The sequence below is a fragment of the Symphalangus syndactylus genome, chromosome 21 (genome assembly GCF_028878055.3).
Source record: "Symphalangus syndactylus isolate Jambi chromosome 21, NHGRI_mSymSyn1-v2.1_pri, whole genome shotgun sequence".
NCBI classification, from domain to species: Eukaryota; Metazoa; Chordata; class Mammalia; order Primates; family Hylobatidae; genus Symphalangus; species Symphalangus syndactylus.
In genome coordinates this window covers 55707962-55731046 of record NC_072443.2, presented here as the reverse complement: position 1 = coordinate 55731046, position 23085 = coordinate 55707962, and the positions used below count along the sequence as shown (strand labels likewise).

Here is a 23085-nt window from a genome sequence, read left to right as displayed (position 1 = left end):
GGCACCTGGCCCTGAATTATACACTTTTAAAAGGGTGAATTTTATAGTGGTGAATTACATCTCAGTAAATCTGTTATTTAGAAAGAAAGAAAAAGGAAAGACTCCACCCACAGGATTGTTTGAAAGTGAAATAAGGCAGGGAGCAGGGCAGGCCCATGGCATGGTCCCTGACGTGCAGCCAGCACTTGAGATCTCTCTCTCTCTGATCCTTTTCACAAGGAGGATTTCCCAGCAAAAGTAACCTGGTGCTCTAGGGCTACACTAGCCTGAGTTCACTCCCTACCACTCCCCCTAACACACACTCCTGACTCCTTAGTTAGGGCTCTGAATTCTCCTGGGCAGTTTCTTTTTTTTTTTTTTTTTTTTTTTTTTTGAGACAGAGTCTCGCTCTGTCGGCCAGGCTGGAGTGCAGTGGTGCAATCTCGGCTCACTGCAAGCTCCGCCTCCGGGGTTCACGCCATTCTCCTGCCTCAGCCTCTCCGAGTAGCTGGGACTACAGGCGCCCGCCACCACGCCCGGCTAATTTTTTGTATTTTTAGTAGAGACGGGGTTTCACCGTGGTCTCGATCTCCTGACCTCGTGATCTGCCCGCCTCGGCCTCCCAAAGTGCTGGAATTATAAGCGTGAGCCACCGCGCCCGGCCGGCAGTTTCTTAACAAAACAGAAGAAAATAATAAGCACAAGACCATAATCATTCTCATCCCCCTTAAAAGGAAACTAGGTTGGCTTGAGGCCTAAAAGCCAGGGTGCTCTGAGCAGAGTGGCTCTACGACGAGGATGACAGCCTACAGGGGTGGGTGGGGGGAGCTCTGAGAGGTCTGCCAAGCCCCCCTCCCCTTGGCCACACCACCTGTGCCTGAGCCCCCGACAGGCAGCAGGGCCCCTCCCCATGGTCCAGCTCTCTGGCATATCCTCCCCGGGGGTGCCTTTGAGCTGGAGGCAGGCGACGGCTGACTTCTTCCTCCCGTCTCCCAAATCTGGCTGGCAGCCCAAGGTGGCTTCCTCCAGGAGGGGCAGAGGGAGGGGTGGCTGCCTGCAGTCACTGATGGTGGTGCAGAGGCTGAGACATTTGTGGGAACACCCCTCCCCTCCTAAGCTGTTAGGTTCCATAACAGTGAGGGTGTGAGGGGCCTTCAGAGATCTAGCTGGACCCTTCATTTTACAAGTAGGGAAACTGAGGCTCAGAGAGGTCAAGGGTTTTTCTGAAAGTCTTGCAGCAAGTTGGTGACAGAATTGGGAGCTGGTCACCTACCACGGCCAAGTATAGGCGGGTGGAAGCCTCAACCCAACCCAGGAAGGTGAATATTTGTCATCCTCCCCTGAAGTAGAGACAGGTTCTCACCCAGCTAGGAAGATGCAGAGCTGGGACTCAAACCCAGGTCCACCAAGGAACCACATAATATCAAGCCTATTGCGGACACTCTTTCTCCCGATTTCCTTAAAAGCTGACACTCCACCCCACTGCTCACCCAGCCCCATGTCCCATTACCTGTGGTCCTTCAGCTTGTCTGGGCAGCAAGGGGAGCTCTGTGTAGACTGTGGATGCTGGGCTGGTCAGGGGAAGGAGAGGACAGGCTGCACCTGTGACAGCAAGGAGGGCGGGACTACCGTGACGTTGCCCCTGGGCCCCACTCGCTTACTGAGATGGCATTCCTTCCTGCTGGTGCTATCAGCCCCAGGCCTTCCTGTCTGACTTGACTCTTCCCTACAACACTGCAGGAGGGGCAGGTGGGGCAGCTACGTGCCTGGCCCTGCCTCAGGGCCACAGCCATGCCCTCGGACTCCAGGAGGCAGTGAAATGGGGGCAGCTGTGCCACCCTTGGCTGTACCAACCTCTGGGAAGGGAGGAGGGGACGCATCCCAGGTACCCCCTCCACCCACATTGGTGAGGCTGACTCAGGCCCCAGCCATGTGTCCCAACCTGCCCTGTGCGTCCCAGAGGGGAAGGAAGGTATTCCGATGCTCCCAGGAGGCTGAGGTTGCCAGGGAGCAGGAGAGAGGGCCTGGGGGCTCAGGAGACTGGCAGTGCCTGCTCCTAGAGAGGAAACTGGGTTACAGCTAGAAGTACTTTTGGAGAGCACCCACTCGCCTTGTGCAAGTGGGAAAACACAGGTCCCTAGAGAGGTGAGAGGAGCAGTGTCAGACCTCACACAGCTGAGGGCGTGGCCCCAGCTCAGCTTGCCTCCACCTCTCACCTCTCACTTACCCAGCACTGTGGCAGCAGGACAGGAAACAAGTCCTACCACGGGAGCCCCCAGCCTTGGAGGGAAACAGGCAAGGCACAGGGAGCTGTGGGCTCCCGAGGAGGACTTCCTGAAGAGGGGTCATCCATACCCTAAGCTCAGTCCCCAAATCTTAGAGTCATACTTGACACTTTGCTTTCTCACACTCTGTATCTGACCCATCTGGAAAATCCTGTTGGTCGGACGCCTTCAGTATAGCCTGAATTCAGCCCCTTCTCTCCACTCCTCAACTGTCACCTTGATCCAGCCAGTGTCATCACTGGGCTCCCTGCTCCCCCACCCACCCCTGACTATTCTCATCAGCCAGGCAGCCAGGGGGTCCTGTTCAAACCCAAGGCAGCTCATGTCCCTCCCCGCTCAGCAGCTGCCACACTCCCACTGCACTCAGGGTAAAACCCAAGGTCTTACAAGCTCCTGCGAGATCTTCCCCACACCTCTGGCCCTCTCTGACCTTCGTTCCCATGACTTCCTCCCTCACTCTGCTCCAGTAACACTGGAACATGTCCCAGTTCCCCTGGGTAGGCTCCCTCCTCAGGGCCTTTGCCCTGGCTATTCCCTCTGCCTGGAGTGCTCTCTCCCTAGAAAGCCACCTGGCCCCTCCCTCACTTCAGCTCTCTACTCAAAAGTCACCTTCTCCACGAAGCCTTCTCTGACCATCCTGCTTAAAGTAGTAACTCCACACCAGCTTTCCCTCTGCCTGCTTCACTGCTCACCATCTGCTGTGCTGCGTATTTTCTTTTTTTTTTTTTTTTTGAGACGGAGTCTCGCTCTGTTGCCCAGGCTGGAGTGCAGTGGTGCTTGGCTCACCGCAAGCTTCATCTCCCAGGTTCATGCCATTCTCCTGCCTCAGCCTCCCAAGTAGCGGGACTACAGGCGCCCACCACCACGCCTAATTTTTTTTTTGTATTTTTTAGTAGAGACGGGGTTTCACCGTGTTAGCCAGGATGGTCTCGATCTCCTGACCTCGTGATCCACCCGCCTCGGCCTCCCAAAGTGCTGGGATTACAGGTGTGAGCCACCGCACCCGACCAGTGTATTTTCTTGTTATGCCTATTTCCTCATTACGCATTGCTTTGCTGCAGGACCTAGGATCATGTCTGACACATAGTAGGTGCTCACTAATTTTTTTTTTTTTTTGAGTCAGGGTCTTGCTCTGTTGCCCAGGCTGGAGTGCAGTGGCACAATCATCGCTCACTGCACCCTCAAACTCCTGGGCTCAAGCCATCCTCTCACCTCAGCCTGCTGAGTAGCTGGGACTACAGGCATGCACCCCCACGCCTGGCTGATTTTTATATTTTTTATAGAGACAAGATCTTGCTATGTTAGGCTGGTCTTGAACTCCTAGCCTCAAGTGACCCTCCGGCCTTGGCCCCCTAAAGCTCTGGATTACAGGTGTAAGCCACTGCATCTGGCCCTCAATACATTTGTTGAATGAATGAGTGACCTGAAAGGTTAGCCCAAGAAGTGTTCCAAGGATATTCCATGCAGAGGGAGCCATGTGTGAGGGTTAGAGGTCAGGAGCACTATTGTGTGGAGGATCTGCAAATAATTCTGCACAGCCAGAGAGTGGGGACCTTGGGGATGGAGAGGTGAGAGGAGGAAGCAAGAGAGGCAGGGCCACAGCAGCCAGACATCCTGAGAGGGATGGGGAGCCACCTGAGAGGGGCATGACCAAACCTGCATTTAAGATAAGAATTTTGCCTGGGTGCCATTGAGAGGTGACAGCATGCTTGCAGTCCTCGCTCGCTCTCGGCGCCTCCTCTGCCTGGGCTCCCACTTTGGTGGCACTTGAGGAGCCCTTCAGCCCACCGCTGCACTGTGGGAGCCCCTTTCTGGGCTGGCCAAGGTGGGAGCCGGCTCCCTCAGCTTGCAGGGAGGTGTGGAGGGAGAGGTGCGAGCGGGAACCGGGGCTGCGCGCGGTGCTTGCGGGCCAGCTGGAGTTCCGGGTGGGCGTGGGCTTGGCGGGCCCCACACTTGGAGCAGCCAGCGGGCCCTGCTGGCCCCGGGCAATGAGGGGCTTAGCACCCAGGCCAGCAGCTGCGGAGGGTGTACTGGGTCCCCCAGCAGTGCCGACCCACTAGCACTGCCCTCAATTTCTCACCAGACCTTAGCTGCCTTCCCGCAGGGCAGGGCTCGGGACCTGCAGCCTGCCATGCCTGAGCCTCCCACCCCCTCCATGGGCTCCTGTGCAGCCCGAGCCTCCCCGACGAGCGCCACTCCCTGCTCCACAGCGCCCAGTCCCATCAACCACCCAAGGGCTGAGGAGTGCGAGCGTGCAGCACGGGACTGGCAGGCAGCTCCACCTGCAGCCCCAGTGCAGGATCCACTGGGTGAAGCCAGCTGGGTTCCTGAGTCTGGTGGAGATGTGGAGAACCTTTATGTCTAGCTCAGGGATTGTAAATACACCAGTCAGCACCCTGTGTCTAGCTCAGGGTCTGTGAATGCACCAATTGACACTCTGTATCTAGCTGCTCTGGTGGGGCCTTGGAGAACCTTTATGTCTAGCTCAAGGATTGTAAATACACCAATCGGCACTCTATATCTAGCTCAAGGTTTGCAGAAACACCAATCAGCACCCTGTGTCTAGCTCAGGGTTTGTGAATGCACCAATCAACACTCTGTATCTAGCTGCTCTGGTGGGGCCTTGGAGAACCTTTGTGTCGATACTCTGTATCTAACTGATCTGATTGGGCGGTGGAAGACTTTTATATCTAGCTCAGGGATGGTAAACGCACCAATCAGCGCCCTGTCAGAACAGACCACTCGGCTCTACCAATCAGCAGGACGTGGGTGGGGCCACATAAAAGAATAAAAGCAGGCTGCCCGAGCCAGCAGCGGCAACCCGCTGGGGGTCCCCTTCCACGCTGTGGAAGCTTTGTTCTTTCACTCTTTGCAATAAATCTTGCTACTGCTCACTCTTTGGGTCCACACTGCTTTTATGAGCTGTAACACTCACCGCGAAGGTCTGCAGCTTCACTCCTGAAGCCAGCGAGACCACGAGCCCACTGGGAGGAATGAACAACTCCAGATGTGCCACCTTAAGAGTTGTAACACTCACCGTGAGGGTCCTCGGCTTCATTCTTGAAGTCAGTGAGACCAAGAACCCACCAATTCCAGACACACCGTGGCTCACGCCTATAATCCCAGCACTTTGGGAGGCCGAGGCAGGCGAATCACTTGAGTCTAGGAGTTCAAGACCAGCCTGGCCAACATGGTGAAACTCCATCTCTACTGAAAATACAAAAAATTAGCTGGGTGTGGTGGTGCATGCCTGTGGTCCCAGCTACTTGGGAGGCTGAGGTGGGAGGATCACTTGAGCCTGGGAGGTGGAGGTTTCAGTGAGCAGAGATCACACCACTACACTCCAACCATGGCAACAGAGTGAGATCTCATCTCAAAAAAAAAGAAAAAAGATAAGGATTTGGCTGCTGCATTGTGGACTGGTGGAGAAGCTGTGAGGATCCAGCATCTGGGTGAGCATGAGCCATGCAGGGGAGATGGGGACTAGGGACAGGGTCGTGGGAAGTTTACAGCTCTGCTGTCCAAAACAGTAGCCACCAGCCACATGTGGTTATGGAGCCCTTGACACATGGCTGATCAGGATTGAGATGTGCTGTGAGTGTAAAATAACACTAGAGTTAAAGACTTGGTATGAAAAATATATGTATATATACAACACATATATGTATAATAGCTCATTAATAATTTTTGTATTGATTATCTATTAAAATGATATTTGGATATATTATTATTATTTTGTAGAGACAGGTTCTTGTTCTCTTGCCCAGGCTGGAGTACAGTGGTACAATCATAGCTCATGGTAACCTTGAAATGGGCTCGAGTGATCCTCCTACCTCAGCCTCCCCAGTGGCTGGGACTACAGCTGTGCACCACCATGCCCGGCTAACTTTTATTTTTTAAAATGTTTGGTAGAGAAAGGGTCTGCTGTGTTGCCCAGGCTGGTCTTGAACTCCTGGGCTCAAGTGATTCTCCAGCCCCGGGCTCCCAAAGTGCTGGGATTATAGGCATGAGCCACCGCACCTGGTCTGGATATATTATTAAAATTAGTTTCACCTGCTTCATTTTACTTTTTTTTTTTTTTTTTTTTTTTGAGATGGAGTCTTGCTCTGTTGCCCAGGCTGGAGTGCAGTGGCGCAATCTCGGCTCACTGCAAGCTCCGCCTCCCGGGTTCACGCCATTCTCCTGCCTCAGCCTCTCTGAGTAGCTGGGACTAAAGGCGCCCACCACCACGCCCGGCTAATTTTTTTGTATTTTTAGTAGAGACGGGGTTTCACCGTTGTTCTCGATCTCCTGACCTTGTGATCCGCCCGCCTCGGCCTCCCAGAGTGCTGGGATTACAAGCGTGAGCCACCGCGCCCGGCCATTTTACTATTTTTAACATAGTTACTGAAAATTTTTTTAAATTTTAAGTTTTCAGTAGCTACAGAACTTCTATATTGGATGGTGCTGATTTAGAGGTAGAACTGGCAGAAGCTGGAGTACTGTGAGGGTGAGGGGGACCCCGGGTCTAATTGTAAGTCTGTCTTCTCCAATTGCTCCTTTCTAATGAGACCAGTGTGGTCCAGAGGCCACAGGGGAGAGCCTACAGAGTGAGTGTTCAGTTCAGCATAAGCACACACACTCATATCTTCAAAGTAAGATCTATCTAGACATGAAATAGGCTGACTGAATAGACAGTGAATTCTCTGTCTCTGGAGGTATGTAAGAAGAAAATTAAGGACCACCATTAAGCAGAGGAAAGGAGGTTGAACTAGATATTTTCAAAATATAGTCCCTGGACCAGCTGCTACAGCATCCCCTGGAAACCTTTTAGAAATGCAAATTATCAGACCCCATCCTGGGCCTGAATCAGAAACTCCAGGAGTGGGACCTAGAATCTGTATTTAAACAAGCCCCACTGGACTAGGTGATGTTTCCTGCCACTTAAAAGTTTAAATGTGGCTGGGCGCGGTGGCTCGCGCCTGTAATCCCAGCACTTTGGGAGGCTGAGGCAGGTGGATCACGAGGTCAGGAGATAAGAGACCATCTTGGCTAACACAGTGAAACCCCTGTCTCTATTAAAAATACAAAAAATTAGCGGGGCGTGGTGGCGGGCACCTGTAGTCCCAGCTACTCAGGAGGCTGAGGTAGGAGAATGGCGTGAACCTGAGAGGCAGAGCTTGCAGGGAGCCGAGATTGCGCCACTGCACTCTAGCCTGGGCGACACAGTGAGACTCTGTCTCAGAAAAAAAAAAAAAAAAAAAAAAAAAAAAAAAAAAAAGGTTTAAATGCCTGGCACATAGTAGGTGCTCCAAAAAAACTATTCACTACCTTCTGTTTGCCTCCTACTCCCAAGTTCAGGTACTTCCCTCCCTGAGCCTTAGTTTCCCTCTCTACACCTCCTACAGTATCTGGTTGTGTGTGTACCTGGTACAGGATGGATGAACCTCAGGGCGTTTCCTACCTCTTTGCCGTGGGCAGATCTCAGGGGACATGATAGAGCTGCCAGAAGTGTAAGGCAGGCCCCAGCTCAGCTCCATCCTGAGGTGACCTCATTGTCCTGTGTGTAGGGGGTAATTCATAGGACAACCTCCTACAGTCCTGTGAGCACAGCTGACAGCCCCAGGGGAGCCAGCTCAGCAGCTGAGCATGGCATCCAGCTTCCAGAACTGCAAGCGGAGGCCTGCCTGACTCAGCAGGCATCAGTGTTCTGGAGACAAGTTAGACAGCTCAGCCTCAGTCTCCCCATCCATAAAAATGGGGAGACACAGCCCCTATCCATGGTGAGAATATTTGTATAAAGTGGTCAAGGCAGCACCTGGCACACGTCAGCCCCTGCTATACCTTGGTGTTCTTGTGATGAGGCTGTGGGATCCTTTAGGCTGATTGGAACTCCCCAGTGACTTCCTAGGACTGAGAATGATGCCCTGTAGGTGTATGGAGAAAAGAATGTTTACCTACTATGAGCACCCAGGAGCCTGGTTCTTTACATGAGGTTTATTTTTTTAATTTTTATTTTTTTGAGACAGTCTCACTCTGTCGCCCAGGCTGAAGTACAGTGGTGTGACTTCGGCTCACTGCAGCCTCCGTCTCCCGGGTTCAAGTAATTATCCTGCCTCAGCCTCCCAAGCAGCTGGGATTACAGGCACCCACCATACCCGGCTAATTTTTGTATTTTTAGTAGAGACGGGGGTCTCACTATGTTGGCCAGGCTGGTCTTGAACTCCTGACCTCAAATAATCCACCCGCCTCAGCCTCCCAAAATGTTGGTATTACAGGTATGAGCTGCCGTGCCCGGCTACATGAATTTTTATTTAGTCACCAGAAAGATGTCTGTGAGGGCAGCACCTGTCTTAGTCATCTTAAAGCACCTATTAAATCAACTCTAAATTGGAGAGTATTGTGCTCATTTCATGGATGAGAAAAATGAGGTTCAGAAAGGTTAAATGATGTGCTCAAGGTCATATGGCTGGGAAGTGGCTGAGTCAGGATTTTCACTGGATTCTCCCTGACTTGAAACCTGGGACTCTTTCTATCCCTTCATGGAGAAACTCCAAGTTAACTCACAGATTTGGAAGCTCCTGCATGTGCCACTTAAATCCATGTTTGAAGTGTTAGCTTCTGGTCCACGCTGGAATCCTTGCAATCTATGGTCTTAGAGAAACAGTGGCTGTAGCTGATGCCATTTGAGATGGAGCTTAAAATATTCCTAAACTAGATTAAGCCTTACTCACCCTGGGCCTCCGGGCTTCAGTTGTTTCACCTGTAAAATGGGCATAATGAAAGCTTGCCTTGGCTGAAGGCAGAAAGTTGGATCTGGTTATCCTGAGGGCTCTCCTAACCCTCAGATGCGTGTGTCCCTGCGCCTACTTTAAAAGGCAAGGACTAAAGTTAAATTTAGAGTTAAAATTAATTTAAAGTTAAACCCAGGAGGCAGGTTTACATATTTTAAGTTTTTTTTTTTTTTTTTTTGCAACAGTCTCACTCTATTGCCCAGGGTGGAGTGCAGTGGCACGATCTCGGCTCACTGCAACCTCCGCCTCCCAGGTTCAAGCAATTCTCCTGCCTCAGCCTCCTGAGTAGCTGGGATTATAGGCACCTGCCACCATGCCTGGCTAATTTTTGTATTTTTAGTAGAGACAGGGTATTGCCATGTTGGCCAGTCTGGTCTTGAACTCCTGACCTCAAGTAATCCACCTCCCTTGGCCTCCTAAAGTGCTGGGATTACAGGCATGAGCCACTATGCCTGGCCTAAAGTTAATTTTTTTTTTTTAATTTTATTATTGAAGTTAAATTTTTAAAAAAAATAAAGAGGGAGTAGAGGAAAAGTCAATCCTAGCTCATTCTGATTTGTGCAAAACTAGTGATTTGTACTCAACAATCTTACTGTTTTAAGCAGAAAAATCCTTTTGACAAATAAAATTTAAGAAATCTTATCTGATCAAAGTGGATTTTTTTTTTTCTGGTTGAAGTAGAAGCCATGGGCTGTCGATGGGAACACCAGCCCAGCATCACTTTGGCCTTGCAGGCAGCCCTTGGGGTGCCAACGAAGAGCCCAGGGGTGCCAGAGAACCCAGTTTGACAATCACTGGAGGGCAGCAATACAAACAAACCATCGCTGGAGATCTGTTTGAAGACAGACAAGAAGGTCCACTAAATGGTCGCTTTGGGTTCTAAAGAAAAATGGCTGGTTTTGTTTTTTTTTTTTTTGAGACGGAGTCTCCCTCTATTGCCCAGGCTGGAGTGCAATGGCGCGATCTCGGCTCACTCCAAGCTCCCCACCTCCTGGGTTCACGCCATTCTCCTGCCTCGGCCTCCCGAGGAGCTGGGACTACAGGCACCCGCCACCACGCCCAGCTAATTTTTTGTGTTTTTAGTAGAGACTGGGTTTACCATGTTAATCAGAACGGTCTCAAACTCCTGACCTCGTCATCTGCCCACGTCGGCCTCCCAAAGTGCTGGGATTATAGGCATGAACCACTGTGCCCAGCCTCGCTCTTTTTGAGACATGGTCTTGCACTGTTGCCCAGGCGGAAGTGCAGTGGGCACCATCTCTGCTCACTGCAACCTCCAACTCCCGGGTTCAAGCGATTCTCCCACCTTAGATTACTGAGTAGCTGGGATTGCAGATGTGCACCACCTGTGCCTAATCTTTTGGTATTTTTAGTAGAAAGAGGGTTTTGCCATGTTGTTCAGGCTGGTCTTAAGCTCCTGGGCTCAAACAATCCTCCCACTTCAGTCTCCCAAAGTGCTGGGATTACAGGCATGAGCCACTGTGCCCGGCCAGCTTGTTCCTTGTTATTGCAGAGTAGTGTGGATGTTCAGATTCTATGGTGTGGATAGGCAACTGTTCGTTGGCCACTTACCCAGTGAGGGGCATCTGATTATTTCCAGTTTGGGTCTATTATTAATAAAACTGCTATAAATATTCATATACAGGGCCGGGCGCGGTGGCTCACGCCTGTAATCCCAGCACTTTGAGAGGCTGAGGCGGGCGGATCACGAGGTCAGGAAATCAAGACCATCCTGGCTAACACGGTGAAACCCCGTCTCTACGAAAAATACAAAAAATTAGCCGGGCGCGGTGGCGGGCGCCTGTAGTCCCAGCTACTCGGGGGGCTGAGGCAGGAGAATGGTGTGAACCCAGGAGGCGGAGCTTGCAGTGAGCCGAGATTGTGCCACTGCACTCCAGCCTGGGCCACACAGCGAGACTCCATCTCAAAAAAAAGAAAAGGGTTGTTTATATATAGCAGATAGTAACCTTTTGTCAGCTATGTGGTTTGCAAATATTTTCTCCAGTCCATGGGCCACCCTTTGACAATGCTGAACAGTCATTCTCTTGTCTAGTTCACAGGACTCTGACAGGCCAGCTGAACAGGCATTCTTGAGGACAGTTCACAGATGCAGAAATACAGATCTAAAGGGTAAAAGGACTTTTCCCACAAATGCACAAGGAGTTTAGGGGGCAGAGGTGGGACCAGGACCCCGATCTCCTGACCCTCGGCCTAGTGATCAGACCACCTTGTGGAACGAGAAGTCCTCCCTTTTCCTCCCCTCTCATCCTGGGTGGATGCTCACCACACAGCCACAGCTCTAGTTGAGCTTCCTGAAGCCAGACAAAGGAGAGAAATGTCTGCTCCTGGGGAGGGGCCAGTCTCCAGAAAGAACCCTATGTCCAGAAAATATGCACTTTCCTCCAGGTGAGGGAAGATCTTACCCTGGAGCAGCTACTAGAGAATGAGTTTTGTGGGACACCTTGAAGCCGGGGAGGTTAAGTAACTTGCTTGAGGTCACAGTGATTAAGTGGTAAAAGTTGGGGAGTCAGTTACCAAATTTTTTCAGCGCCTTCCTGTCAGCCCTGATACTAGCTTTCATAGGGGAAGGAATAGAGTCAGCAGATGTATTCAATGGGTAACAGGAATAAAACCTTGGCTTCCAGGACAGCAGTGGGGAAAAGGCTCTCCTTGGAGAAGAGCAAGTGGAGACAATCACGGTGAGGGCGGGAGATGTCCTCTTTCCCAGGGGACTGTGGCATCCATAGAAGAGATGAGAGCAAGTAGCAGATCAGGAGCTTTGGCCCACTTCTCTACCGTCAAGTATGAGCTCTGAGGTCCTTAGGGTCTGTTTTACCTGCAGATTAGAGAATTGGGTGAAGAGAGAAATGAAGTAACGTACCCATCAGATGGGAGTTTATCTGAGCCCTGGTTCCCTACAGGCCTGGCTAGATAGAAATGCTCTCCATTCACAGGGCAAAAGCAGCATGGACAAAACTCCTCTGAACTCCACTGCTGAGCAGGGGCCCCAGAAGATGGTCTCCAAGGGGACGGGAAAACAGGACGACTAGGGCTGATTCACCACCCAGCACTATTGGACTTAACAAAGAGGCAAGGAGGGTCAAAGGCCTGGGGCAAGACTCCTCTGAACTCCACTGCTGAGCTAGGGACCCCAGAAGGTGGTCTCCAAGGAGACGCGAAAACAGGACGACTAGGGCTAATTCACCACCCGGCACTATTGGGCTTAAAGAGGGAAGGAAGGTCAAAGGATTGGTCTCACCTTGAGGACCTACTGGGGCTAGTTTATGTCCAGCATACAGCTGGAGGTTTTAGAGAGGAATATGGTGCAGCTCCTGTCTCCACACCCCTTGTATCTTGTCCCGGAAGCAAAACTTGTGGAAATAGAGTTACGGACTCAAGAGCAGAAGGGAACACTAAAGACCATCGTTGCCCCTCAGCCAGAGACCACAGTGTGTCTGGAATTGGTGGGTTCTTGGTCTCACTGACTTCAAGAATAAGGCCACAAACCCTCGCAGTGAGTGTTACAGTTCTTAAAGGCAGCATATCTGGAGTTTGCTCCTTCCGGTGGGTTTATGGTCTCACTGGCTGAGGAGTGAAGCTGCAGACCTTCGCGGTGAGTGTTATAGCTCTTAAGGTGGCGCATCTGGAGTTGTTCGTTTCTCCGGGTGGGTTCGTGGTCTATACTGCCCTCAGGAACCAGGCTGCAGACCTTCGTGGTGAGTGTTGCAGCTACATAAACAGCCTTGACCCAAACAGCAAAACAACAACACTTCCACAGCATGAAACCGTCCCAAGCAGCTTACCACTGCTGGCTTGGGCAGCCTGCTTTTATTCTCTTACCTGGCCCCACCCACATCCTGCTGATTGGTCCATTTTACAGAGAGCCGATTGGTCTGTTTTGACAGGGTGCTGATTGGTGCCTTTATAATCCCTGAGCTAGACACAGAAGTTCTCCACGTCCCCACTAGATTAGCTAGATACAGAGTACTGATTGGTGTAGTCATACTCCCTTAGCTAGACATAAAGGTTCTCCAAGTCCCCACCAGATCAGCTAGACACAGAGCACAGATTGGTGCATTTACAAACCCTGAGCTAGACACAGAGTGCCAATTGGTGTATTCACAATCCCTTAGCTAGACATAGTCTCCAAGTCCCTACCAGATTAGCTAGATACAGAGTGCCGATTAGTGCATCCACAAACCCTGAGCTAGACAGAGGGTGTTGATTGGTGTGTTTACAAACCTTGAGCTAGATACAGAGTGCTGATTGGTGTATTTACAATCCCTTAGCTAGACATAAAGTTTCTCCAAGTCCCCACTAGACTCGGGAGCCCAGCTAGCTTCACCCAGTGGCTCCCGCACCGGGGCCACAGGTGGAGCTGCCTGCCAGTCCCGCGCTGTGCACCCGCACTCCTCAGCCCTTGGGCGGTCGATGGGACCAGGCGCCGTGGAGCAGGGGGTGGCGCTCGTCCAGGAGGCTGGGGCGGCACAGGAGCCCAGGGCGGGGCCGGGAGGCTCAGGCATGGCGCGCTGCAGGTCCCGAGCCCTGCCCCGCGGGGAGGCAGCTAAGGCCCAGCGAGATATCGAGCGCAGCGCCGGTGGGCCGGCACTGCTGTGGGACCTGGCGCACCCTCCACAGCTGCTGGCCCAGGTGCTAAGCCCCTCACTGCCCGGGCCGGCGGGGCCGCTCCAAGTGAGGGGCCCGCCAAGCCCATGCCCATCCGAAACTCTAGCTGGCCCGCAAGCACCGCGTGCAGCCCCGGTTCCCGCCCATTCCTCTCCCGCCACACCTCCCCGCAGGCTGAAGGAGCCGGCTCCCGCCTCGGCCATCCCAGGAACGGGCTCCCACAGTGCAGCGGCGGGCTGAAGGGCTCCTCAAGCGGGGCCAGAGTGGACGCGGAGGCCGAGGAGGCGCCAAGAGCGAGTGAGGGCTTCCAGGGCTGCCAGCATGCTGTCACCTCTGAACAGGAGCCACCCGTAGTTAAACAAGTTAAAAAGGCTCCACCTTCTGGAGCAGGAGGTGAGTGTGGAGGGGTAGTAACAGGCTGAGGCTGGGGCAGGGTACAGGGGCTCACACCTGTAATCCCAACACTTTGGGGGCCAAGGCAAAAGGATTGATTCTGGCCAAGAGTTCAAGACCATCCTGGGCAACATAGCAAGACCCTGCCTCTACAAAAAATTCAAAAAACATTAGCCTGGAATTGTGGCATGTACCTGTAGTCCCAGCTGAGATGGGAAGCTGAGGCAAGAGGAGTTGGTTATGAAAGGGACTCAGCCGGGCGTGGTGGCTCACGCCTGTAATCCCAGCACTTTGGGAGGCTGAGGTGGGTGGATCATGAGGTCAGGAGATCGAGAGCATCCTGGCTAACACGGTGAAACCCCGTCTCTACTAAAAATACAAAAAATTAGCTGGGCGAGGTGGTGGGTGCCTGTAGTCCCAGCTACTCGTGAGGCTGAGGCAGGAGAATGGCGTGAACCCCGGGGGGTGGAGTCTGCAGTGAGCCAAGATTGTGCCACTGCACTCCAGCCTGGGCGACAGAGCCAGACTTCGTCTCAAAAAAAAAAAAAAGGGACTTAGAGGTTACTCCATAGGAGTGGGTGTCCCCAAGTCAGCCCCTCTAATTCCTGGTGGTTCAGGAGATAATCATAGTTAGTACCAATAATACTGAATCACATAATCAGAAAGAATTTCCATTTTCAACGTCTCTGGGCCCTTCTGATTAAGAATAACATGGTATTTATGACTCTGGAACCAGACAGCATGGATTTGAATCCTGACTGTGACTTACCAGCTGTTTGACCTCAAGAAAGTTACTTAACCTCTCTGAGCTCTGGTTTCCTCATCCATAGAACGGGGATAGCAATCATACCTACCTTATTGGGTTGTTATATTAACTTAGCTCACTTAAACTGCATATTGGTGACTATTACATCTAGGAGAAAGTCTCTGTGTACTGTTAATGTGTTTTTAACACGCCTTGCCCATTTTGAGCCCATGCTCACTTTTAATAAAGTATTAGAATGTATCTGTGGAGACACACTCTAATTTTCAGCAGACAGTGGTATCTGATTAGAATGTAATAATAACCTTGTTCCACTTTCCTGTTATTTTTGTCTTTTTTAATAGTTATTTTCAATTTACGGCAGATAATACTGGGTTTCTGTCTTGGGTAGTAACAAAGTTTCCTTTAAAAATAAATTATTTTGCTTGTTGGCAGGGGGAGGGAGAGCATCAGGAAGAATAGCTAATGGATGCTGGGCTTAATACCTAGGTGATGGGATGATCTGTGCAGCAAACCACCATGGCACACGTTTACTTATGTAACAAACCTGCGCATCCTGCACATGTACTCCTGAACTTAAAATAAAAGTTGAAGATAAAATAGTAATTATTATTAAGAAAGAAAATAATTTTTTTTAAGATGTGAGTTAAAAAGTTATAATGTAATATTAAAACTTTTAATATTCCTGGGTGCAGTGGCTCACGCCTGTAATCCCAGCACTTTGGGAAGCCAAGGCAGATGGATTACCTGAGGTCAGGAGTTCGAGACCAGCCTGGCCAACATGGTGAAACCCTGTCTCTAGTAAAAATACAAAAATTAGCTGGGCATGGTGGTGCATGCTTGTAATCCCAGCTACTCGGGAGGCTGAGGCAGGAGAATCACTTGAACCTGGGAAGTGGAGGTTGCAGCGAGCCGAGATCATACCACTGCACTCCAGCCTGGGTGATAGAGTGAGACTCTGTCTCAAAACAAACAAAAACCTTAAATATTAAAATATGTAATAAATAATACAGGTGGTTATAGATGTGGCAAAAGTTCTGGAAGTGGTATGTGAATGAATGAAATTTGGAAGCTTCATTGTTGAGAGAAATCCTGGAGAATCCCTGGAGAGATTTGAGCAGGAACACTCAGACAAGAGCTGCACTATAGGAGGCCTGACTCAAGTGGGGCCAAGGATACTCTAAAACAGACAGGAGGCAGACAGTCCTCTGTCCTGCCTGGGGCTGAGAGGGGCCAGGGACAGAAATGAGGGGGAAGTTCGGGAAATTTGTGAATACTCATCTTACAAACAAATTGCAAATAGACATCTTTGACACAGTCTGAACACTTTGAATACGGGGCATTGAGTTATTTAAGGAATTATTTTTGTTAGGTATGAAAATGGCATGGTGGTATGTAAAAAACAGGCTGGGTGTGGTGGCTCATGCCTATAATCCCAGCACTTTGAGAGGCCAAGGTGGGCAGATCACCTTAGGTCAAGAGTTCAAGACCAGCCTGGCCAACATGGTGAAACCCCGTTTCTACTAAAAATACAAAAATTAGCCAGGCGTGGTGGAGCACGCCTGTGGTTCCAGTTACTGGGGAGGCTGAGGCACGAGAATCACTTGAACCTGGCAAGCAGAGGTTGCAGTGAGCCGAGATTGTGCCACTGCACTCCAGCCTGGGCGATAGAGTGAGACTTCGTCTCAAAACAAACAAAGTCATCCATTGGCAATGTGGGCTGAAGTGATTACTTGTGTCTGGAATTTGTTTTGAAGCACTTGAGCAGCAGAAAAATGTGGAAGAGGGAGAGACGAAGCAAGATTGGCTAATATTGGTAACAGTGGAAGCTGGGTGATTTGCTGTATTATTGTCTAACTGGGTATATATCAAAATTTCCATAATAAAAGTTTCCAAGGATGCAGTACATCACTGGATCCGTGTTCCATGGCATCAGAGAGGCAGTACTGTTTTCAGAAATGTCTGGACTGTGAATTCCATATCTTTGTTTAAACCCAGAATGAAAGCATTTAGTGACTGGACACCAGGACACTCCTTGCTATAAATGTTATGGAATCTCCGGTTGTGATTTCCTTTGGGCCTGGTGATTCCTTTCTAGAGTTGTCTGATCTACCAATATAGTTCTCTTCTTTAGGAGGGTTCCACAGTCTCTGGCAATAAATAACTGGGGGCTGTTGACCTTTATGACAAATACAGGAAGGGAGGGAAGAAATAAAGGGAGGCAGGGAAGGAGAGAGAGAGGGAGAGAGGAAGGAGAAAGGGAGAGAGGGAAGAGGGGAGGAAGGAAGAAAAGAGGAGGGGAGAGCAAAGAAGGAAGTGTTACCAAAACACCAGGGGTTTGGTCTAGGTCCTGCTGCTTGCTGCACAGAAAGCCAATTACTGAGACAAGTATTGCCAAGGAAGAAGCCTTTAATCAGCTGCTACAGCTGAAGAGATGGAAGCTCAGTCTCAAATCTATTTTCCTGACTGACTAAAACCAGGGGTTGGTGTAGCAGGCAAGAAATGTAACAATGTGTAAGAAAACAGGAACTTGGGAGAGGCAAGGAAGCAATCATGGTGAATGAGGGGTCAGGCACCTAGTGCAGTCACCTGGTTTCAGTTCTTTGATACTTTTTGTGAAAAGGCTGAAGGTCCTTTCCTGAGGAAGGAACTCAGATAAAACAAATGTAAGTTTCAATCTTTAACAGCAGAATGGTCAATTTCTATGTTTATCCAAAAACAACCGTCTATGGGATCCTTGGGCCCCTTTCAGAAGGAAGAAAAGGAGCAGGAGGAAGGAAAGAAGATAAAGAGAAGGCTCTTGAGATCATCTTGAGACCCAAGCCCTAAGTGTTTGGAATGGGCTCATCTCTGTTGGAAGGAGACAGCGCCTTCAGCCTTGGAATTCTCCCAAGAACTCTGGGCAGTAACTCCTCTGAGTGGTCTGAACTGAACTCAAGCCCAGGCAGATGTCACAGAACTATTTGTCCCACCCACCCAATGACAGGAGCCTGAGGATGTGCAGATGCAAGCATGTGTGGCGGGACTCCTTTCCACTTCTACACTTGGAGAAGGCAGCTGCTCCTCAAGGCTTGGCTCATGAGTCCCCTCTCCCCCTTCCCTCTTCTGTGTACCTGTATTAGTCAAGGTTCCAAGAGAAACAGAACCAATAGACTTTATGTAGATGTACAGGAAGAGATTTATTGTGAGGGATTATCTCCACAATTATGAAGGCTGAGAAGTTCAATAATCCTCCATCTGCAAGCTGGGGGTCCAGGAAAGTCAGTAGTATAAGTTCCAGTACCAGGAGCTCTGATATCAGAGGGCAAGGGAAGGTGGGTGTCCCAGCTCAAGCACAGGCAGCAAAGTTGCCCTTTCTCCACCTTTTGGTTCTATTAGGCCCTCAGCAGATTGAAAGATACTTACCTGCACTGGTGAGGGCAGATTTCTTTACTCAGTTTACTGCTTTAAATGCTGATCTCTTCTGGAAACACACACACCAGAAATAACGTTTTACCAGCAATCTGGGCATCTCTTAGCCTAGTCAAGTTGACACATCAAATTAGCCATCACCGTCCCCATGATTCTTCCCTCAGCCGTGGCACACATTGCACTGTGTGGTAATTATCGGTCAGTTAATGTCTCCCCTACTGGGCATAACGGTAATGAAAATAACTAACAGCTACCATTCACAGCAGGCTTGCCCTGTGCCAGCTTTTCTCCCAAGAGCTTTACCTCATGAGGTGGGTGCTATAACTTCTACTCTATAGAGGTGAAAACTGAGGCTCAGAGAGATTGAGTCACTTGCCCAAAATCACACAGTGAGAGGGGACTGAAACTCAGCTCTGTCTTCTCACAAAGCAGTTGTTCTTAACCACATTTCTAACCGGCTTGCCTCTAGCTCCCCCTGTGCCTAGCGAATGGCTGGCTCTTTGGTAAATGCTTGAAGAAACACTCACCACTCTGACTCTTGACTTCCCTCCCAGTCTGGGGAGCCTGCCACCCTCTCCCAGCAACTTGCCTGCCTCATTCACTCCCAAAAGGTGTGATGGAATGAGAGTTCCACCTTGTTCACTTCAAGCTACAAACATCTTTCTCCATCCCAAAGAGAAGTGTCTCAGTCTTATAAATAGCCCTAAGCTGGGAGGTGAGAGACCCCATTTTGAGCTCTGGCTCTGGCTGTGTGACCTTCACAAAATCACATAACCTCCATGAGCTTCGGTTTCTTTGTAGGGCAAATGGAGAAACCCCCTGTCCCTTAGGGGAAGGCATCTGACAGTGCTCAGCAAATGTTCTTTTCAGTTTTCCGGGAGGGGTTAAAGAATTCTTCCAGCATCCTGCTGAGGTGGGCTGGGGTGTCACACACAGAGCACCAGGCCATAGACAGAAGCCTCTGCCAAGACCCAGGCAGAAGAAGTGGGGCCCAGAGGGAGCAGCCTGGTCCCCCCACAGGGCCAAGCAGATTGACTTCTGGAGCAAGGTGCTGCATCTGGGGGGCTTCTCTGCCGGCGACACCTGAAGCCCTGACCATGGGCCAGTATAAATGAGGAGGATGGTTTGTTAGCCAAACCTACCTTCAGACACCTGCAGGATACCTACCAGCTGGAGGCTCCAGGAGTGAGCCAGCCCTGCCCCCTCACTGTACGGGTGGGAGATGATAGAAATGAATCTTTATTCCCAAAGTCTACAAAACACTGTCACAGCCATAGCTTTCTTGTCTTCCTTGCTCCTCACCACTTCTCTCAGTTCAGTCCATTGCTCGAGCATCTACACTGTGCCAGGCACTGTACCAGGTGCTAGGTGGCAGGGAGGGTAAGTGCTATTGCATTTAACAGCAAAGGGCCAAGTAGTGAGGCCAGAACTTGAATGCAGGGACTCTGCTCTTAAAACCCCACTTCTTCCTATTACTAACTCTCTTACAGCCAAAAGAGATTTCTCAGTCAGCCATGGAGACAGAAAAAACAGCAGGAAGGGAAATTGAGGGTGAGACAGAGGAGACATAGGAAAAGGGAGTGATATGTTTTGGGTCTGTGTCCCCACCCAAATCTCATCATGAATTGTACTCCCATAATTCCCACATGTTGTGGAGGGACCTGGTAGGAGATAATTGAATCACGAGGGCAGTTTCCCCCATACTGTTCTCCTGGTAGTGAATAAGTCTCACAAGATCTGATGGTAAGGGGAAAGCTGTTTCACTTGGCTGTCATTCTTTCTCTTGTCTGCCGCCATGTGAGACATGACTTTCACCTTCCATGATTATGAGGCCTACCCAGCCACATGGAACTGTAAGTCCAATAAAACTCTTTCTTTTGTAAATTGCCCAGCCTCAGGTATGTCTTTATCAGCAGTGTGAAAACAGACTAATACAGGGAGTGAGAGTAGAAATCCACGAAGGCCTCCAGGAGGCTGTGACAGTTGGTTTTGAAGGTTGGTTGGGGGTTGTTTGGTTGTTTTGTTTTGTTTTTAATAACTTCTCTCACCCCCTGACAGAAGCAGCATCAATTCCTTACAGCAACTTGAGTAAAATATTGGTAAACAAATCGAAACAAAAATCTCCTGGAATTCCCACCATCCAGAAATAACCACTGTTGATATAAGTGTATATATCCTTCATCTTTTTTCTATCCACAAATACTTACTTTGTTACAAATGTGAGCTCAGCCTGTACAGGCTGCTTTATGAGGTTCTAATGCAGGTTTCTCCCGGAAAGATGGGAGGCTGATCCTTCTTGCAGTGTCTTCCTGAGAGAGAAGGAGGGAGCATCTGATGGAGGGCGTGGATGTAAAGGAACCATGCATACTCAGACCATTCACTTGGGTGGGGATTGCTTTCTGCCCTCAGATATCTGGTAGACTAGACAAGTTCTCTAATCCAGGAGTGCTGAATTAGTAAGACTAGTGGGGCGAGTGTCTAAAACCACTTTCTCTAATCACCCTCCTCTCCATCTGTCTGCCTGTCTCTGTTTCTGAATTCATTCCACATTGTGAAAGGGAAAGGGGCTGTTGTTTATTAACACCCTAAATAGAAATCACCAAATAGTATGAAGAATTTGACATTTTAGCCAATGTTTTTCTTAACAACTTTTTAAATGGCAGCTTTATATAGCTGCATCATAGTTTACTTGACCATTCCCTAGTGTGGACATCCAGGCTTTCTCCTCTGTCTTTTGAAATAAAATTAATCCTGTTAATCTGTGTGAAAGATGGAGTTAGAAGGGCTGTTGGGAGCAGCTAGGCTCAAGGCTTGGCAAACCCTTTGTGTAAGTGGCCAGAGATAAAGGGCTTTGAGTTTTGTAGGCTAGGCAGTGTCTATAGCAGCATGGTGGTGGTGGTGGTGGTGGGGAAGCATTCTGGACACATAACATTGTTCCAGAAATGTAATTCTCTGCAAGTCCGGTTGCAGAAACTGCCTGTTGTAACTTGATAACAGTTGTATCTGTAACTACTGAACTAACTTGCCATAACTCTAGGACTAACTTTACCCACCACTGTTGCTCACCAACCAGAGCTTGCCAGCAGTTCCCCAGAACCTTACTGATGTCAATGAACTTTCTCAAAGAGCAATACATTTCTCCTTTAAAAAAAAAACTCCAACCTCCTCTCTGTTCTTTGGACATACCAAAGACCACCCAGGCTGTGTGTATGCCCCAAATCGCAGTTCTTTCTTCACAAATAAAACAGTTCAATTTCAGATATTTGTTTCTGCATTTTTATTTTGACTTTGACAACATTAATAGCGAATTCTAAATGAATGAGTGTGGCTGTATTCCAAAAACAGGTGGCAGGCTAAGTTTGAGCTGTGGGTCACGGTTTGCCAAACCCTGAACTACAGCAAAGGTGGGAAAGTGCAGGATGTGTTGGGGAATAAAACATGAGAAAGTACACAAATATACTCTGCAGTACGGTATGCAGGACAGGAAGCAAAGAGAGACCCATGGATGCCCACTAAAGAACTAGGTAGCATTAACTCCTTGTGACAGAAACTGACTATCTGTTTCCCCTTTTCCATAGTAATAGCTGGGCACTTGGCTACATAGACTACATTTTCCAGGGCCTGAATATACATTACATTTTTCAGTGTGGCCAATGGGTTGTAAGTTAAAGTATCTAGTGGCAGCTTCTGAGAATGTTGCTTAAAACACATCTGGCATATGATCTTTGTCCCTTTTTTCTTTTCCTCAGTCCAACTAGCTGGAAGCCAGAATAGAAAGGTCACAGAATGCAAGGTTAATATATGAAAGTCAGTTGCATTCTTCCCTTTTTTTTTTTTGAAATGGAGTCTTGCTCTGTTGCCCAGGCTGGAGTTCAGCGGCGCAATCTCGGTTCACTGCAAGCGCCACCTCCCGGGTTCACCCCATTCTCCTGCCTCAGCCTCCTGAGTGCCTGGGACTACAGACGCCTGCCACCACGTCTAGCTAATTTTTTTGTATTTTTAGTAGAGACGGGGTTTCACGGCATTGGCCAGGATGGTCTCGATCTCCTGACCTCATGATCTGCCCACCTCAGCCTCCCAAAGTGCTGGGATTACAGGCGTGAGCCACCGTGCCTGGCCCGCATTCTTCTTTTTTTTGAGACGAAGTGTCTCTGTGTCCCCCAGGCTGGAGTGCAGTGGCGCGATCTCAGCTCATTGCAACCTCCGCCTCCTGGGTTCAAGAGACTCTTCTGCCTCAGCCTCCCAAGTAACTGGGATTATAGGTGCCCGCCACCATGCACAGCTAACTTTTGTATTTTTAGTAGAGACAGGGTTTCACCATGTTAGCCAGGCTGGTTGTGAACTCTTGACCTCATGATACATCCACCTCAGCCTCCCCAAGTGCTGGGATTACAGGTGTGAGCCATCACGCCCAGCCAGTTGCATTCTTATATGCCAATAGTGTATAATTATAGAGTATATATGTATATATATGTTATTTATTTATTTATTTGAGACAGAGTCTTGCTCTGTTGCCCAGGCTGGAGTGCAGTAGTGCAATCTCGGCTTACTGCAGCCTCTACCTTCCAGGTTCAAGCAATTCTCCTGCCTCAGCCTCTCACATAGCTGGGATTACAGGCACCTGTCACTACGCCTGGCTAGTTTTTGTATTTTTGGTAGAGACAGGGTTTCACCATGTTGGCCAGGCTGGCCTTGAACTCCTGACCTCAAGTGACCTGCCTGCCTCGGCCTGCCAAAGTGCTGGGATTACAGGTGTAAGCCACTGTGCCCAGCATATATATATATAGTACAACATCACCTTTAAAAAGAAATACTTAGAAATAAGCCTAACAAAATATGTATAAGATCTGTATAT

At 49.6% G+C, this 23085-nt stretch overlaps 1 protein-coding gene across 4 annotated transcripts in view; it reads right to left on the bottom strand.

Moving 5' to 3' along the window:
• The window catches only part of TMEM40 (transmembrane protein 40), a 29620-nt gene extending 26696 nt beyond the window's left edge, over positions 1 to 2924 (bottom strand). For 2 of the 4 annotated variants that reach the window (XM_063630345.1, XM_063630346.1), the window contains exons 1-2: positions 2874 to 2924; positions 1490 to 1581 (exon numbers count right to left, since the gene is read on the bottom strand). The gene's annotated coding sequence lies outside the window, so the exon portion shown is untranslated. Of the gene's footprint in view, positions 1 to 576; positions 648 to 1489; positions 1582 to 1921; positions 2170 to 2873 lie in introns of those variants that run through there. The other 2 variants (XM_055259432.2, XM_063630347.1) reach the window with 2 other exon arrangements.
• Positions 2925 to 23085: the final 20161 nt, after the last annotated feature.